General features: G+C 41.0%; 1 protein-coding gene across 20 annotated transcripts in view; it reads right to left on the reverse strand.

The window, feature by feature from the left end:
* The window catches only part of GLI2 (GLI family zinc finger 2), a 396,028-nt gene that overhangs the window by 239,404 nt on the left and 138,700 nt on the right, over nucleotides 1-17,924 (reverse strand). For 2 of the 20 annotated variants that reach the window (XM_039494655.1, XM_039494656.1), the window contains exon 2: nucleotides 14,544-14,653. The exons of 17 other annotated variants lie outside the window; for them this stretch is intronic. The gene's annotated coding sequence lies outside the window, so the exon portion shown is untranslated. Of the gene's footprint in view, nucleotides 1-13,771; nucleotides 14,145-14,543; nucleotides 14,654-17,924 lie in introns of all 20 variants that reach the window. One more of the 20 variants, XM_039494654.1, reaches the window with a different exon arrangement.

Raw genomic sequence — 17,924 nt, forward strand, 5'->3', positions numbered from 1 at the left:
TGAGCATGGAGAGAGGCTGTACAGAGCAGCCAATCAGGGCCCAGAGGGCTTACCTAAAAGGGGAGCCCAAGGAGAGAGGACTGTGTTCCTAGCGGACTGCAGGGAGGCAGCACCTTGGACAGAGCAGTTGCTGGCAGGGACCGAGGGAGCAAGTGGGATCTCCTGGCTGGCTGGTGGAACATGCTGGATGGAGGCCGGGAGAAGAGGGAGAAGAAAGTGCTGGAGTCATGGGGAAGTGGCCCAGAGAACTGAAGCAGCTCTGGTGGATAAGTTAAGGAGAGGCAACAAGAGGCTGCTATTGACAGGGTCCCTGGGTCGGGACACGGAGTAGTGTTTGGGTCCGGGTTCCCCCCATACACACACTTGCCACTGGGGAAGTGGATGGACTATTTGGATAGATACTTTCCCCTTGGAAGGGGGAAAACACAGATGGTGACACAGCTGGGAGGCAGAGTCATGAAAAGGATGCTGCGGTTCCTGGGTTGAGACAGGGCTGTAGACGGAGAAGATGGTGGGAGAGGCACCACCAGGAGAGGGTGTGCTGGCTGAGAGAGCTAATCCCCCAGATGGCCAGCAGGAGGCACCACTCTGATGAGTGAACTCTGTCACACACACCCTCCTCCTGTGCCTGGCACACCCCCTAAACCATAGGCCATGAAGGGGGCAGTGGACCAGTCATACACAGCTCCTGTGGGGGGAGTATTCTCCCTTGGGCTATTGCCGCCCCCATATGCTGCCAGAATACCACATAGAGGCCAGGGCAGGGGCCAGAATATGACCTTTGATCTATAATGCCTAATGGAGCCTGGTTTACAGTGAGAAGCTGTGCCTTAGTGCAAGTTGTACAAGATGGAAAAGAGGTTGTTTCAAATAATGTTTTACAGCTATACCCCCTTGGAACAGCTCTCACGTCAGGAAAGACCCAACTGTTCCAGATTAATTTGTTTATTTTTTGTGGCTTCACAATAACCAGCTTAGCCTTATGGACAATAACTAGGTGTTTTCTCAAGATGCCAGTATTCTCCCTGCACTGTGCCCAAGCCTAGCCACCGTGGTCTGTCTTATTCCTTTCTTGATCATTGGGTGGGGAAAAAAAGTTCAGAGAGTGTAGAAAAGAAGTAAAAACATAATTCCAGAAACAAAACTATTCCAATGACAAAGAGTCTCCATTTTAGACTCATGGATTGCAACTAACCCAGTTATAAACTGAAACATGTTACATCCCCTGAGAAAAAGTTCTAAACATATGTTTAGCCACTTGCGAGCTTTTGATCCTAATGCACAACATAGGACTAAATAGCAATATCAAGCAATGATTTAAAGCAGAAGAGACACCATTACATTAGGGCAGGTTCCAATCTCTTTTGCGAGTTTAGACCCTTAACTGGGCAGATGGCTTCACATCAGGAGATAGGTATAGAATACTGCAATTGCGGCCACTGTCCCACGACAGCACGGAAGCAGGGTAAGAGAAAAGTTTATTTAATTAAAGCTAATCTGTCAGATTGGCTGGGGAAGAGATTATATAGCTGGGGGGGTGCTGAGCTAGCTAAAGAATAACACATGGTACGCTTTTAAAATGTACAACATGTGAAGCTCGTCTCTAAGTCTGGCGCTAAGGAGCCTGTGGTCTGGCAACAGTAAGGATTTCTGCTTTTTATTTCTTAAATCATCACAAGCATTAGAACTGAAAACCCCACATAATATTCTGAAGGGAAGGACATAAAATCTGAGTTTACATACCGTATACCAAATTAGTCATTGTTCTCATCAGATTTTATGCTCCAACTCAATTTCCACATAATTAAACCAACATTGGATCTTAAAAAAAAAAAAAAAAAGAAGAAGAAAAGAAGAATGGTGCCATGCCAAAGCCTGCAATAAGAGCCACTGGCACCAAAACAGTCAAAGTGCAGAGCTTAATTCCCTACTTAATAAGACAATTAAAGAATATTAGGATACAGCACTCTGCAAGTACCAACATGGAGTGTTGGTATCTCCAAAGGCACGCTGATCTGACGGCTTTATCACAAAGCATCTGTCACGAGCAGATGCCAGCAACACCTGAGAAAAGTGAAAACTAAAATAGGTTAATGTAGCTTTGATACACCCAGAGATCTGCATTGTCCAGTGTGTCTAGTTCTGAAGGTTTAAAGGGACAGTTTAATTGCAGCGTACCTTTACACAGATATATACACCTTTACCTCAATATAACGCTGTCCTCGGGAGCCAAAAAATCTTACCGTGTTATAGGTGAAACCACGTTATATCGAACTTGCTTTGATCCGCCGGAGTGCACAGCCCCCCTCCTCCCCTGGAGCACTGATCCGAATTTGTGTTATATTGGGTCACGTTATATCAGGGTAGAGGTGTATATGTACACTAAAGAGACCTTTGCTCTTATCCTCCATTAATAACCCAACCTAAACCATAATACTACCACTGTATGTTGAAGTGTTTTGAACCATTATTATAACAGTTTTATACAGATACTGATATTAGTGATATTTTTAACTTTGAGAACATATTATGATTGATGCTTTGAGAGCCACAGGAGAAACGAACTGTAAGTGCAAAGTACTTCTCATCTGGAGACCCAAGAGCATAGCTATCTCTAAGTTTCAAATGAAATAATTCTCAAACATTTTCCCCTACCAGGCTTCATGCTATTTCAGAACTGAACCAAGTGAGAGAAAAAGATAAGATAACCACAGTGATATAAGAACTAATTAGTCATTTCATTACCTGGCTCAAAGACAGGGCACTCTGCAGTTTTGTGACCTAAAAATGCCACTGGTGACCTTAAAACTCATGCTCAAGGGTGCTTAGAAACATGTAACCTCCAGGGAAAGAAGGAGGAACATATGATGCCTAAATTCCATTAGCTCATATTAGCTAGTGAAATAGTAGAGATGGAAAGGTGAGACATTTTAAAGCAACCAGCCTATAAAACAGCACCTGCAGCACTGCACTTTGTTTGAACCTCGGCACCAATGGTTCAGCAGTCCAGCCTCCACAGTAAGTTACACAACTGTTCTTAGGGATGGGTGATTTAGTACACCCAGAAGGTATGCTGTTTGGCTAACAGGAAACACAGCCTGCATCTTAGCATCTAACATATAACAAGAGAAAAAAGAGCCCTGTATTCATTACAGGGCTACTAAACTGCAGTCATCTCTAGGGTGGCAGCCAATCACACACACCACCACATTAGGTAGGAGAGGGGAACTAATGATTAAGGCAACTGGGATAAACTCCTGCTTTCACAAAAAGCATCTTGGATGTTTCATATTCACACAGGACTGTGATTCTTAAGGTCTCGTTCCAAAGATCCACACATAGTGAACCACACAGAACTGAAGTTTAGCCTGCCTTCAATGGATGGAGGGCAGGCCGGTGTGACGCTGGCAGGTCCATTCAGTCTGGAAGGGTGTACATATGAGAACAAGGAAAAGAGGAAGCCACATGGGCTTTGGCCATTAGATCCATTTTATCCTGCCCCCTGGCAGTTCTCCCTCCCTTAAAGTGATTTTTGGAGCATGCGATCATCAGACTGTGCATACAACGCAGATTTCATATGCTCTATATATTTACATCTTAAGCACACAAGTCTGAGAGAGACCAGAGGAAAGTGATGCCGGTTGGAAAAGCCATCCAACCTTCTGTGCTTCTTCATGTATCATCTGAAAAGAGAGAGGTACAGGTAACTAATCTTGAGTGGCATGCTCCTATTTTATTATTACTGCCCAAGTCCCTCCTGACTGCTAATGTTCCCTCCTTTCATTAGAATCCTCCAGGAATCAGCATCACCCCCACCCCCACCCCTCCTACCACCACATAATATCCACTAGTCCCAAAGTGGGAATTCTGGTCCCACTATTGGAGGCACTGAATTTAGCAGAATGATGTCATCACATATTCCAAAACTCGACTGGCACCGTCACAGCTCTAAGAGTAAATGTACAAGTGTCAAGAATTTTGCTTTGACTAGAAGACGCAATCAGAATATATTCTAAGGAACAAAGTGGTGCCTTAAGGGAGTCCTTGAGACAGTGGAACCAAGATGTGTACAAAGGTTCTCTCCACTTTCTTTTCTTAAAAAACCTTGCACACACAAGGAAATGAAAGACTAATACATTAATTATAGCCATGGACGTAGGTTGGGGGCATTGGCCCCCCAAACTGCAAGCCTCAGACAGATGTAGAATTTGCCCCTCTCCCCACCCCGCAGCCTCATTGGCCTGATGGGAGCTGCCCCCCCCCATATAGAAGTCAAACTATGCTTATGATTATGGCCCTGATTTAGCTAAATACTTCACGTGTTCAACTTTATGCAATGTTAATGCTCAGAATACAGAAATATTCAGGAATAGAGCTGTGAGGAGAACAGAAGTTCTGTGTCATGAAGGATTTTGAGATTTGGTTATATTCCAAATCAGAGCCAAAAACAAAAATTTTGAAATTTCCTATGAAAGGGGGGAGAAATGCACATTTCTTCTATCAAAACATTTCATTTTGATTTTCATTTTTTAATTTCAAAATGAAAAAGTCACTTCAGAACAATATAGCTAAACATTTAATTCAGTTACATTTTTTAAACTCCTTGGGACTTTTTCAACCAGTTTTTTTCCAAAAACAAATTCTGTCAATCGCAACCTGAATTCATGAAGCATTTTGATTTTGATGGAAGCGGAACCACATATTCGGGGGGAGGGATAGCTCAGTGGTTTGAGCACTGGCCTGCTTAAACCCAGGGTTGTGAGTTCAATCCTTGAGGGGGCCACTTAAGGATCTGGGGCAAAAATCAGTACTTGGTCCTGCTAGTGAAGGCAGGGGGCTGGACTCAATGACCTTTCAAGGTCCCTTCCAGTTCTAGGAGATTAGCATATCTCCAATTATTACCTTTTATTTTTTATTACCTTTTATATTTTAACATAATATGGTTCTGCCAAAATTTCTTCAATCAGCTCTAGTTAGGAAATACCAAAGCTGTGGTTCCCAAAACAAGATGATTAGCTTGACCACTGTGCACATGGGGGGAATTCTCCCCTCTGCAAAAGGCACTTTACAAAGCCCATGTAACACTTACCTCCTATTGTGAGTGGAGAACCAGGGTTAATTTTTCCCATATATTAAAAAGAGACACACAACTGCATAAACAGTCCTTCAGACTACTACACGTCAGGTGAAATCCTGCTGTCCTGTCAATACTCCTATGGATTTGCCTGGGAACAATGGTCGAAAGCCAGATCCTACTCAGGGTCTAGTCACCTGACTAAAAGCTCCAGGATCCACAGACAAATACGCAGTATGGTTGAATACTGCTCAGAAAAGCTTACTTTTGAATTTGTTAATTCAATGGGATTCAGACTACCTGGGCAACTAAGACCAGACATTTACTCTAAACCTTGACACCTGGACCACAAACTTCAAAACCTAAACATACTGTCACTACCTGTACGCACACAATGTATCAAACAGAAGTTCCTCGTGTCTGTTTATTTGAAAAAAATTGACTGATGGGCTTTCAGTCTGTCATCAGTCCAGAGTGACCTCAATTTTTTGAGAAATAAAGTCAAAATCTATTCTTATCTTCAGAGATTCAAGATATATTTATGTGTCAGACTTCTTCTCCCTTGTCCTTAGCCTTTGGGAAGCATTCTAAAAATGATATCAAAGACTGAAAACCCTGCGATCACATTCACATTCACCTTTGACCCAGAATGCCTATAGCTCTCACCATTTCTTCAGATTGTTCTGAATGTACGGTTAGAGACTGCAGTCCCCCAGAATGATTCTCAGTGCAGATTTAGGAATGAAATAAAGACTACTTTGCATAGTAAAACCCATTGTGCAGACCTTTAAAAAAAAAGGCTGAATTGACTTGGTTTTTGCAGTTTTCTACTACTTCATAGACTTTAAAGCCTCATTTCCTCACCAATACCCTTCTCCCCCAAGTACACAAATATTTGATTATTCTGTTTGAAATCTCTCTGTACCATCTAGAGGAAAAAGATGCCCAAAGCAAACGCTGATTGATTGTCTCTTAGCCCTCAAGATGTGCTTACACAGCAAATGCACACAAATCTCACATTTCACATTTTAAAATATGTACTTTTTTAAAACTCAAACATAATGAATGTGCTTAAATATTAGAACTTGCAATTATTAAGTAAATCACAGTACCTGTAAAGCTTCCATTTGCATAACATTAATTCATGATGGCATGTAAAACAAATTCATCACGCTCGTTATATTGTAGTCTGATTTATGTCGGAATTGGAAAAAATAAAAATCATGAGCACAAAATTATGTTGGCAAGATGTACATGCTCTTTGAGGCCTGAGATTTTTTTAAAGCATCAAAACAACTAAATTATGGGAAAGAGGAGTGGGAGAAAGCTTCTTTAAAAATGAACAACACACTGGCTTCACACATACACACTCTCCAGTTATTAATGTCAAGCATGATAAAGATACTAGAAAATCATTACCATTCACAGCCACTAACAGCCATTAAATTTCAATCAATTCAACTTAACACAAGTGTACTTCAGTGGCCCTTACAGTTCCTTATAGATGTGGCTCAAAAAGTCCTGTCTGACTTATTGCATTGTCCACCACACAAAGAGGCATTGCGAAGGATCACTCTGAAAAGGACCTATCTTGGTCTTTGGAACTGATGCTCTTTTAACACCACAGTAATCAACAGATCTTTCTTTTAAGAAGGGCTGATAAAAGGGGGCTCTCTAATAGGACCCTACAGATCAACGGAGGGGGGAATAAACTCTAATTTTAGCTAAAGATACTTCTTTTCATGAAGTTGAAAAAAAGTGACTGGCTATTTAAAGGGTTTTTCAGTTAATAGTAATAACTGCATCAAACTACTGAAAATCATTAGATATCTAATAAAACTGGAATTGATAGACAACTTTCAGGTCACCCACTCACAATATAATTTAACATCCTTGCTCTATAAGCTGGGGGTAAAAATAAAGTTGTATTTAACTCTCAGTAAATGAGCATTCAAAATTGTGATGGTGATAATTATCAAGTACAAAGGTACAATGTTACAGCATCACATTGGGAACGTCCCCTCCGCCCCCCAAAAAACCCACAAAACTATTTGTTCAGCTGAGCTGTTCATAGCATTCTTAAAATGGAAATTGTCCTGCCAACATTAAAGGAATTGGAGTAATCGATAATATACTGCAGCTCCCAACTGAACAGAGCTCTGAATTCATACAGGTTTTAGTTAGTTGCACAGCAGTAAGGTAAAGGCATGTTACTCTGCAAAGGCTTTGCTGGGTTCACATTGTTTATTTGCATGCATGTAGCGCAGTCTTGGAGCCTTAAAATTCACCTTTCATGGAGGAAAGGAGTGTTTTTACTTTTTCTAAGTAGGAACCCAGTGTTACTCAATGGAATTCACCCTGCAGGGTAGAAAATCCTTTGAATAGACCAGGTGGAAGCATAAACCACAGGAGTGTATTCCTATAATGAATACAATCATTGAAGTGTATGAAACACGTGCAACCACAGATATCTCAAAATTTATAATACAATTATGGTATATCTAGGGACATTTGCCCTACACCAGCTGTTAACCCATCCCTTACACACAGTACTGCTGTAATTGTCCAAAGCATGACAACTTACAGTAATATTACTGAAATGTTTTATATCATTTTGCAGAACATTATAATTTTCCTCCCTTTAGGTTTTGCACTTTAGTATTTCATTCAGACTAATAAGTAACAGTAACGGTCTCAATAGATAGCAAAGAAATCTCTCTAAGAGATGTGCACCTCCATTTTCATTTATTTTCCTACACTTACAAGCTGCAGAAACAAAATGAATGTTAAAAAGTGCATTGCTAAATTTCCCCCTCACCCCCAATGACAGGATCGAAAAAGAGCCATAGTTCAACAGATTCCATAAAGGTAAATTGCTGCATGGAAAATGTCAGCAAAACTTAATCATACTGGAAGCCACATTTAATTAGAGCTTTTTCATTGCAGCTGGGAGAAAAGAAGAACTTTAACTATGTCACCTGAGATGGTCTAGATACTGAAACTATTTGTAAGTTAACAAAAACATTTGCATCACAAAGGGCTCTAGGGCAGCACAGTAGTAAAGCAGATGTGTAATGAACAAAGATCATGGCACCAAAACAATCAGGGTTGTAAATAACTACTAGTAATCTGCAATCATTTAAATTTTGGTTTAATTACCAGATAGCAAATGGGTTTCATTCTAGCAAAGGTAAATACTTTCCAGAATACACACTATCATATTTAACTCTATAAGCAACACAGTCAAGAATTTGAAACTCAGAAAAGTAACAACAACAACAACAAAGAGAGAGAGAGAGAGAGAGAGAGAGAGAGAGAGAGAGAGAGAGGTGTAAAGAATTAGACTTAGTACTAGGTCACACACATTAAATAAACTTTTCCCTGGAACAGAAATTACTAATGCAGCCATTTCAACTGTATCTACTGTAAGTACTACAGTTACACAATCACACACATGGGAGGCAAGGGGGTACAGGCTAAAGAAAAAAATTCAATCTAGCACTAATGAATAAAAAGTTCCTTTTATTTCACTGTTGTTTTTGGTTCATTAAATTTTCCACAGATTTGCAGAGAAGAAAACGTGATCAATAAACCTTGACAAAAGTGAACGTGTGAAAAAGGCAAGAGAAAGGCACAGGAAGATAAAAGTGATATCCCGATCACAGATTTCAGAGGCAGATGACCAGAGCTTTGGGCTGCTGAATAATCTGAATAGACCATCATTTCTTTACAGCCTTTCACTTTCTTTTCCCTGACTGTTGGAACTCTTCATTCAATACAATAGTAAATGCACTAAAACTTTTTTTCTTATGCTAATGGCTGAAATCGGGTACTCACAGTTAAAACACACTTCCCACCAACTTGTTTTCTTAAAAAACACACACACACACACACACACATTAACCTATTCAAGTTAAACCAAAATGTCAAAGACAGCTTAAAGCTTACTCTTGCAATTTCACAAAATTAAACTTTTTCTCTCCTGCAGATACAAAAAGAAAAGCCTTGAGTCAGGATGAAGCTGCTAAACTCCTTTCGAATGAGAGTAAATGCTTAGAAGGTAGAAGAAATAATATAATAATAATAAATTCTGGAACCTAAAATTCTAATTTCATTCTTTCTGGATATTTATAATGTACTTAAAGGTGACAGTCTCAAAAAGATTTGAGACATGAACAAATTTATCAACAGGACAAGGCTCCCACTGATTACCATCAGGCTTTGAACAAGACACTAAGTCCCCTATTTTCAAAAATGCCCACTGATTTTGGGTGTCCAATTTGAGAACATCTAGGGCCCGATTTTCAGTGGGGATGAGCAACCATAAATCCTACTGAAGTTCTTGCTGCGTAGAACTTATGAAAATCAGGCCCTAGATGTCTCAAACTGCACACTCAAAACTAGTGGATACAAACAAATAGCAGCCTAAATAATTTATCCCTCCCACATCAAGCTTAGTATGGAAGATCAGATATATGATTTCTCAGTGGATTTCAGATAACTGTTCCTGATCAGCTGTTTACATGATCTAATGCTATGTCTCTCTTATTTGATATTACACACACACTTTTATGCATGTGTGTGATTATTACTTGCTTCCCAACACGTCGTCTTGTACTGGAAATCATTCATGCTGGTTTTATTTTGTTGTATTATCCCTCATAATTACTGAATATCTATTTTTAGGTGGTATTGGGAATGTAGCAGAAGTAGCTGTAAGATATTGAATACTGGTCAATGTTTGCTACAATTCTTTAAAATACTTACACAGGTATATAAAGCAGCTGTGCAGTTTTCAACCAATGCTTTGCAATCTTCTCCAACAGTAGAAATGCAGACTATTGAATGAGCTGCCTAAACTGTGAGTGGGAAGTGCAAATATCAAATTTCTGTGAAGCCCTGGAAGCTATGGTTTGGAGTGGCAACTAATTAGTTTGATGCTATAGTCACATCTAATGTTCCAAAGTAGCCTCTTTTAAAAACTCACTGACTCAGAATCCTCCACCAGATTATTAAGTGGCCTCTTTGTGGAGAAGCAATGGATAGGTGTTTGCTGCACAAATGAATATAGATTTTGGTGACTGTTTACTGAATTCACTATCTTCACTAATCCGCACTTGGAAACTTGTGAACAGAGCACTTCTCAGAGTACAAAAAGCATGGCGTATTTGTGTATCTTTCAGATTGCAGTACAAACAACTGGCTTACAGTAGGCCACCAAAAATAGGGGGAGGCAGTCAACTGGGTTTCTACTTTAAAGTTAAGAATTGAGAATCATCTTGGTGTTGTTATTTTGATGTGCTGCCTGGTCCCAAAACAATAAATCAAGTGTTTGAAAGGTGCTTTAAAAACACCAAGTAAAATATCAGGATCAGGAAAAAAATTAATAATCTTTAAATCACTGATAGTCTCCCAGACGTAACGCCAAAACCAACATACAGTAAGTAGTTCTTTCTGTCTGGTGACATTAACAAGGCACTGCAAGGAAAAGACCTGGTTCAGGTTTAAGGTAACCAGAATAAGGAAAACAGCAAAACAATACCGGACTTTTACCGTAAACATTTCAATTGCTTTTCAAATCTCATCCAAAAACGTGGTCATTTATATAATTTCACAGTGAAAGAAACAACACTACCCATTTTTGTTTTTTCTTTTCTTTTGTTTTTAAATTTAAGGTGACATGAAAATCTAGGTTATGTACTAGAAAGGTAGGGTCAAGTTTTGTTTTCATTTATACATGTATAATCTGAAGTAACTTCAACTCCAGTTTATCACAGAAAATTTGGACCCAATTCTCTATTTTTTTCTCATATTAATGAGCTAATACAAATACAAATAATATTTGTCCATCTGTATACATCCCCTTTGACACAGTGAAAAAAAGAGACATTGAAAGGAAGTTGGAAACAGTCCACAAGATCTGTTGGATTTTTTGAAGAACAGCAGTTGCATTTCTGGGCACTTCAAAGTCACATACTTAAACAATAACAACATTCAAGATCAAGTGAATCTTACCTCACCTTTCTTTAAAGATTAGCTCTTTTACAAACATACAAGACAAGGTTGGATAGACAGGGATCCACAGAATAATAGTTCAACTTTACTAAATCATGCACTTTCTGGCATTCTGGGTAGGTCATCTGATCAAAGTATGACAAGTTTCAAAAATCTAACTGCACTAAAAAAAATCCTGTTGAGTTTAATTCATGTTTTAAAAATGTGTCAGATTTTTAATTACATGCAATATGCCATTTTTTAGTAAAATTAAAGTTTGACAAGTGTCAAAATTTGCTGGAATTCCAGCCCAAATGCAAATTACCATATCCACAGCTCAGAAAAACTGAATCAAACCAATTCAACAAAGGTACATGCTATATACAACAATTACCATGCATTTCAAGCAATCAAGTAGTGTAAATGATAATTTATCAGGGTTTCCTTTCCCAGGTAAATGTAAAATGTAGGCAGAATTCTCTGCTTTTCCCCTAGCAAAGTTGTACAAATTAGTTTTAGTAACCTAAAAAAAATCTTTTTAAAAAAAATGTAAGGTAGCTAGAACAAACAGATCAAATCGGTAAGTCTTATAACAAATCAGTCTATTCCACATCTGTATATTTTGCATTTCCTGGTTTATTTACTTTACTTTCTTGGCACTAGCTCCACAGTGCATGCCAATACAATATTTGTTTAAATGCTATTTTATGCAGCATGCTAGTGAAACGTTTACTTTCAAATTCTTGTACATCCCAAGAGCCTCAATTGCAAAAAAAGTTTTACAACTGCTCCTTTTGTCTATAGTCATTAAACTCTATAAACTTCATCATAACCCAGTAAAAATGTTTGTTTCAATGTTTGTTGTAAAGGAGGGCGAAGGCTTAATTGTATCAAATATAGAGAAATCTAAACAGATTAGACATACACACACACAGAGATGTGGTAGTAATTCCATAGTTAAGACTGTGTTCAGTTATATATAACTGGTTATATATACACACACGCACCCATATACATATACACACATGTGCACACTCACTCATATGCAAAGAAATATACACATATAATAGCCTTTAAAAATGTACTTTATCACTCGCCCAGGGCTAGTATTTTGTTTCCATTGTTCACTAACACTTTATTTTTCCCCATCAACAATGTGATAAAAGATGGTTTAGTATATTTGGGGGGGAGCGGCTGTACTAGTACATTTTCAAAATTTGCAATGTTAGGTGTATACATACATGAATATATACACATGGTAGATAAAACAGAGCTTTGCCTTCTGTAAAAGAGTTGTGGGATAGATACTTAATCTTGGCCCACAAAACTTTCTGAATAATCCCACTTTCCAAGTTTGTGATCAAGTAGTATGTGTACAACTGGAAAATCCTTTAACTGGGCTGGCACTCTGTCTGTGGCTGGACACACACACCTCATGGTGAGAGTGAAAGTCACAGCGTCTATTGCAGGCAAACTCTGTACAGTATCTTATTTTATTTATTGAAAAATCATCCTAATCTCTTGGTCTGGAAAAAATCAGGTTTCCTAGGAAATGACAGCAATTACTTGAGGCAGAAAAGGCATCTAGATGAGCCGATCCCCCCGATTGTTTGAAAGCCACTGAATCCAGGGGGAAACTCTCTGCTCTCTAAATCCTTAATAGGATTGGCGCCCAGCTCTCCCCAAGCCGCTCCTCATCACACAGGGATCAAGTTGCAGCAGTGGATTTTTGAAATTCCTCAGCAAATATACTTGTTGAAAGATTGCTTCTCCCGGGGGGCGGGGGGGAGGGGGAGAAAGAAACGGGTGGGGGGCAACTTAAAATACAGTAGTAAACTCACTGATCACTTTGGAGAGCAAAGCGACCTTCTACCGGAAAACAGGGTCTCGGCACTGCCTGGGTGCAGCACTGGGCAGAAGTTGCAGGGAAGTGACTGTCACTCAAGCACCGGTCCCCACTACACCCAGTAGAAATCACTGTCCCAGTATTACTACTGCACCCCCAAAAGAGAAGTGGGGGCACCCCACAGTAAGATGCATGCAACAATTCCATCCACGGCCAGAGGACAGGGAAGCAGCGGGCTCACCCCCCACCTCCCCTCAGGCTCCATCTAAGCAGCTTTGCGAAGGGAGGTGGGGGGAAAGGAAGGAGCTTCTCGCAGCAAAGGTTTCCCCCGAGCAACCTACACCTCGGCGGGCTGGAGATGAGGGGTCGGGAAACACCACGGAACTGCCGGGATCTCGCGCGGAATCGGCAATAGGCGACCCCGGGGATCCAGTCTGGCCAGGCAGGGGTGTAATTAACACGGCGCAACACGACCACGACTCTCAGTTTCAGGCTCCGCTCCGGGTGCGATCGGGATCCCGCACCCTCGTGCTCAGTCCGCCCCAGCTCGGAGATGGAAACAAGCAGGAAAGTGAGCCAAGCCCAACAGCCCAACAACCCGCTGCCCAAAGTTGCTGAGCTAAAGCTCCCCTCCACCACACGGTAACCAGCGCAGGCGAGCCCGTGCCACTTACCTGCTGGCAAAGTGCAGCGCCTAACACTGGCAGCAGGGGACTGACTCGACCCCTGTGCTAGGGAAGCATGATCCGGCGCAGTTTAGGGAAATTTCTTCCCCACTTCCCAGCCCCCTCCTCACTCTCCCTCTCAAAACACAGGCACCCCAAAGAGAAAGGGATAATCATTAAAATCAACTTTACCCAAAGAGAGAACCCAGGAAGTTTTCACCGTGCCAGCAGCTGCTCCGGAGCAGGGCAGCTCATTCAGCCCCCCATCATCAACTTGGGGGGGCGTGGGAGGGACTTTCCAGACGTCCTTCCCTTTGGTGCCTTTTTTAAAAGCTGCTGCTGCTGCGGCCGCCGCCACCACCACAAATCCCGGCTTCAGCTTGGCTCTTTTCCCTTCCTCCTCCGAGGAGTCTCATTGATGGTAGTTTGGAGGGGAGAGAGTTTAAAAAAGTGTCGGGAGCCTCTGCTGCTGCTGGCGTGTTTCTGCACTTCTGCCATCCATCATCCCAGCGTAAGACACCGACACACACACACACACACACACACACGCTGAAGTTTAGAAGGACTGTAGGGGGGGAGGAGAGAGGAGCTTTTGTCTTTCAAGCACCGACACAAGAAGAAAGTTTAAAAAAGGAAGGGGGAGGGGAAACAAACTTTTCTCTCCCACTCTCTTAAATTGAATTGGGTTTGTTAACTCAAGTCAGATGATCTCTATAGTCAAAATCCAGTGCCGGATCTGTTTTCACTCTAATCCTCCCCACCTCCCTTTTTCCCCCAGTGAATTGCACCATTTGCTGCTCCAGATGGGCTGGGCCTTTCTCACATACTGGAGTAGAGAAAGCACAGCAGAGGAGAAAAAGTAGCTAGGATTCCCTGCAAGAAACCTGTCAGATTCCCTAGCACTGGGCAGGTTGATTTCCTCCTCCCTGGCCCAGCGGCAGGGTAAGAATGAGTCCATGCATACCTGGTTTCAGTGTTCTGGGCAATCAGTTAGCATAGCTGGCACATTGTATCCAGTTTGAATTCTCTCTCACACTCACTCACTGGTAGTTTTTTCAACCAGATGGAAATAATCTGAAACAAAACAAACAAAACACCCCTAATTTCTTTGGCAAAGAAAGTTTGTGTTTGTGTGAAGTCACTTCTAAGCATCTTGGATTCATTGGCTAGTGGCAGGCTGCAGTTAGACTGATGGCTAAGTGGGCTCTGGCTTTCCAATAACTTTTATTTTTAACTTGGAGTATTTGGAACTCAGTTAACAAGCTAAACCTAAAGTTTGCATTACTTCTGAGACTCCTAACTGGGCTGTAAAAACAACCCACTGGTATCTTCTGAGGGAACAGAGGTGGAATACAGCTGGCTTTAAGTCTATGGTAGATGGAAAAATACTGCAGCTACGTGAATAAAATGTTATCTCAGAAATGCGCCAAACTCTTAAAGGCTGTGTGGGTTGTTCCCCCCCTCCTTTGTGCAGCTCATTGCTTTGTTTCAAATACAATAGCAGGCAAACACAATATTAAAGCTCATCTAGATGGGATCGCCACATGCTCTAAAGGCCCGTTCCATAGCCCATTAAAGGCAGTAGAAAGATGCTAACTGACTTTACTGGGTTTTGGATCAGGCCCTAAAATGCTTTATTTTTTAAAAGAACAATGATACATCCAATTTCTTGTAACAGACATTTTTAATGGACAATATTTTACAATCAATAACCACACAAGTTAGGGAAGTGGTGGAATAGAAGAGTTTCAAGTCCATGCAGCAAAACACAGTCAATGGATTCTCTGCTGTTCTGTTTTCATACTACGTAGGGGTCCAATCCAACTGCTAGTGATGTCCACGGAAAAACACCCACCAACTTCAGTGGAAGTTGGATCAAGCCCTAAGAGGTATAGTCTCAGCAGGTGTAAATTGTCAATGTACAATTTGCCCCTAATTGTCTGCAAACATATGTAGATTTCAGAACCATCTTTAATAGGACAAAATATTCATTAAAGATTTTCCCTAAATCTTATTAACTAACCTTTCCATTTAAGCATGTTATTTCTTTTAATCCCCATATGTTTTTAAAGTGAGACTCTAATGGGGACGGGGGACAAAATAGCTTTAGTGTGCATTGATCTGTTTCATATATATTAATATCAGTGAGAAATGCAGCAGTTTTAATTTACGATATCACCAATCTGGGCTGCCTACGGCAATAAGCTTTGTCTGTGTTTTGATTTCTTTGGCTATGGGGTTTATTACAAGTTTATAAAACCCCCACAGCCAGATGTAGTGTGTGGCACCACACAGAATCTGGTCAGCGTGTTGGTGTCTGACCCTGAAAGGATTGTATCCAGTGCTGTAAAGGGTCTTGCTCCATTCCCTCCTTTGCTACTAGTATAAGGACATGACCAGAGTAAAGGGGGCATGTCACTATGCTATACCAATCCTCAGCCGCAGTTTCAGTCCCTTGGGCTGCTCTAATTTATGCTAGTGGATTAGCTCTGCACACAGCATCTCCAGGTGTAGAAGAGTGCAAAGACTGAGCTTTATGCCAGCTTGGCAAACCCTTCTCCCTCATGACTTGTGTTGCATGCAGTCCAGCTAGACCGCCGGATCTGCTTCACAATTTTAAGCACCTCTAAAAATCAGGCTACTTATCTGGGTGCCTCAACTGTAAGCACTCGAGTTTGAAAGTTTTGGCCTTAACCTTTGGATGGCAGTAAAAGACTACTGTTTAAGGGCATTCCTTGTGCCAGTTATTTCATTCAGATGATCTTGAGAAGGACTGCCCAGCCCTCGGACCACTCTTTCAATGGCCTAGTAGGACATTCTTACAGCAATCTTTTGTCCATGATTAGTACTATGTGTGGCTCCTAAGCACCCTCTTCCAGCTTTGTCTTTATGGGACACCTTGGAATACTGACGACCTGAGAAAGATGAAGTGGAGAGAAGTGCTGGGGAGACAGCTAGAGTGCCAGTAGTGAAAATCTCAGGCTGAGTCAACTCCTTTGTGCCCAAGTATTTTAAATCTTATGCCATGCCAGTGCAGGAAGAAAGAAAGAGGTCCTTTTCTTCTACCATCACATTCATGAAGTCAAAGTTACAGACCAATTCTGGGCAATAGACAGTTTGGCCAACCCTCAACTTTGCCTCCAACTGGAGATATCATTTTACGCTGTCAGAAGTTTTAATTGCACTTTGCACTAAAGGTCACTTGATTCAGACTGAGTTTTTGGTTTCCATAGGGGCAGAGTCAGTTCTGGCAGGAACAAAGATTGCCTCTTCTCTGCATTAGTTTCAAAAGGGAGGTCCTTACCCTGGAATGCATTTACCAGTTTGATTCTCTAAAAAAAGAACTTGTTAATCTTCAGATCATATCACAAGATCCACTTGTCCACTGCTTGCATCCGAAGAAGTGGGTATTCACCCACGAAAGCTCATGCTGCAAAACTTCTGTTAGTCTATAAGGTGCCACAGGATTCTTTGCTGCTTGTTCTCCTAGGGTTTTCCTACTGTGGAGGAATGATGGGGTGGGGGCAGGAGAGATACAGGGAGGGATGATTGGACAGAAGGTTGAGTAGGATCTGGTAAGGGATCACTTTGTGAGACATTGGTCCTCAATTATTATTGTATATTTATAAGTGTACATGTGTCTAGAGTTTTGGATGGGCACATTTTTAAGACAGAAAGAAAGGACGAGGGATTGATCCTGTCAGTATTTTAGTAATATGTCACAATATTCAGCTCACAGATGCATATGTGCAATTTCATTGGAAAAGAGTGGCCCACTGTGTCAAGATTACGCTGGAAATGTTTCCCATTTGTGAAGAGGTTACTGGTGATGGTTGAATCCCAAAAGATTAAGCAATTCTGTTTAGCTGAGTACCCAGAAGTCTGTATCTATCTATAGGATGCTTGAAAAAAACCTACGGAAATTTATCTTTGATTTGGTTCTTTAGAATTTTTCTCTAAAGATTTTCCCACCAGAAGGACCATCCTCATGATAAACCCAGCAGGTCATTTCAAAATCCCAAAAGGAAAACAGTGAATACACTTTTGTAGCTGTTACCAGCGAATTCACAGATAAGTATTCTGCTCTGACTCCAAAGCTACTGACTGCAGTTCCATGACAGATTTAGGCCTCAGGCTTGCAACAGAGTTTGCATGCACCCAGTCAATTGGAGGATCAGAACCTTGTATTCAAATGCAGTTCTCTTTTGGGATGAAGATTTAAAATTATTTTAGAATTATCACTAGGACATACATAGTACCTTGAAACTCTCTATTTGGCTCTACCATGTTATGTGTGTCTGATTTAGTTCCATGCAGCAGGGACTATAGGCCAAACTCAGTCTTG

Source organism: Mauremys reevesii, linkage group 11, assembly GCF_016161935.1.
Source record: "Mauremys reevesii isolate NIE-2019 linkage group 11, ASM1616193v1, whole genome shotgun sequence".
NCBI classification, from domain to species: Eukaryota; Metazoa; Chordata; order Testudines; family Geoemydidae; genus Mauremys; species Mauremys reevesii.